Source organism: Petaurus breviceps, unplaced genomic scaffold (genome assembly GCF_028583685.1).
Source record: "Petaurus breviceps papuanus isolate PSGF00001 unplaced genomic scaffold, PetGlider_PUasm1.0 182, whole genome shotgun sequence".
Lineage (NCBI taxonomy): Eukaryota > Metazoa > Chordata > Mammalia > Diprotodontia > Petauridae > Petaurus > Petaurus breviceps.
This window is the reverse complement of record NW_027185786.1, coordinates 6,328,404-6,330,049: the sequence shown is the minus strand read 5'-3', so window position 1 is coordinate 6,330,049 and position 1,646 is coordinate 6,328,404. Positions and strand designations below refer to the sequence as shown.

At 49.9% G+C, this 1,646-nt stretch overlaps 1 pseudogene; it reads right to left on the bottom strand.

Annotated features, from left to right (window-relative positions):
• Positions 1-219: 219 nt before the first annotated feature.
• On the bottom strand, positions 220-1,441 carry LOC138160741 (alpha-enolase pseudogene; annotated as a pseudogene).
• Between the last annotated feature and the right edge of the window lie 205 nt (positions 1,442-1,646).

Here is a 1,646-nt window from a genome sequence, read left to right as displayed (position 1 = left end):
AGACCCTGATGACCAGGCAGTCTCTGGTGTAAGACAGTTCTAATGAAGCAGTGAGAATATCACAGAAAGGTAGAGGGCAGAGGGAAGTTAAGCAGCAGAGTCCCCTGCCCCCAAAACAAAACTGGTCCAGTCCTTGGTGCTGCTCATTCTTAGGACAGGAGCAGACTTCTACAGAGGTGACAGGCTCCTGAGAGCTCTTAGGCCTCCTGGCCGTAAAGCTTACTTGTCCTGAGGGTTTCTGAAGTTCCTTCTCGCAAATTTAGCCTTGCTGCCCAGCTCTTCCTTAATTCTGAGAAGCTGGTTATACTTGGCCAAATGTTCAGATAGGCAGGGGGCACCAGTCTTGATCTGCCCAGTGCAGAGACCACCACCAGGTCTTCAATGAAGCTATCTTCAGTGGCCCCAGAATGATAGGAAACCATTACTCCTCACCCAGTGGACTGGGCCAGCTTGCATGCCTGCAGAGATTCAATCACAGAGGTTCATGGTCTTTTCAATGTGCTTGGGATTGGTCGCTGTGAGATCAGCCCCTACCGCCTGGATGCCTGCATTAGCAGTGAAATTCTTCTAAGCTTCCCAGTCATCCAGATCAAAGGGATCCTCAATAGACACCACGGGAGAGTCCTTGATGAAGCTCTTTGTAGGGGTCCCCAAGCTCAGAAGGGGAGACGTGTCTGCTGGAACCATCAGGAGATTGGAAGTCCAGACAGGAAGAACTGGGAGGCAGCAGCATCCATGCCGATCATGACCTTATCAGGATAGCCAGCCCCACCAAGAGCATCCTTTAGCGGCTCCACAGCTTCTTTCTTCTCCAGGATGTTAGGAGCAAAGGCACACTCATCACCCGTGTTGGTGGTGTCCTGTCCGTATTTCTGCTTATGTGGTAGTCCTCAGCTCCAATGGGCATGCCCTCCTTAAAGTTTGGTGCTCCAACAGGGAGGATCCCATACTCCTGCACTGCCAGCTTGTCACCAGTGTGGGAGCCACCATTAATCATTTTAAAGGCTGGACCTAGCAGGACGACTTCATCATTGCTTTCGAGGGCAGCAATGTGGCGGTACAAGGAGACACCTTTCTCAGCAGCTCCAGCCTTACCAACAGCCAGAGACACTCTCAACATGGCATTTGCACCAAGTTTAGATCTAGGCTCAGTGCCTTCCATCTCTATAATCAATTTGTCCATCTTCACCTGCTCCACAACATTCAATTTCTTGCTAATAAGGGTCGGGGCAATAGTTTTATTGATGTGCTCAACCTCTTTTGAGACACCTTTCCCCAAGTAGCGGGTCTTATCATTGTCTCCAAGGCCCAAGGTTTCATGGATACTGGTAGAAGCACTGCTGGGAACAGCAGTTCAGAACTGACATTTTTCAGTGTAGAGATCAACTTCAACAGTGTAGTTTCCAATGATCTCTCTTGCCGGGATCTTGTAAAAAGACATGTTCAGTTTCCTCCACTGGGCTCAGAGAACAGAGACTTAGGGACATAAATAAACTTCTTAAGAAAAAAGCACCTGGGGCGGCTAGGTGGTGCAGTGAGTAAAGCCCCGGCCCCAGAGTCAGGAGGACCTGGGTTTGGATCCAGCCTCAGACAGCACACACACACACACACACACACACACACACACACACACACACACACACACA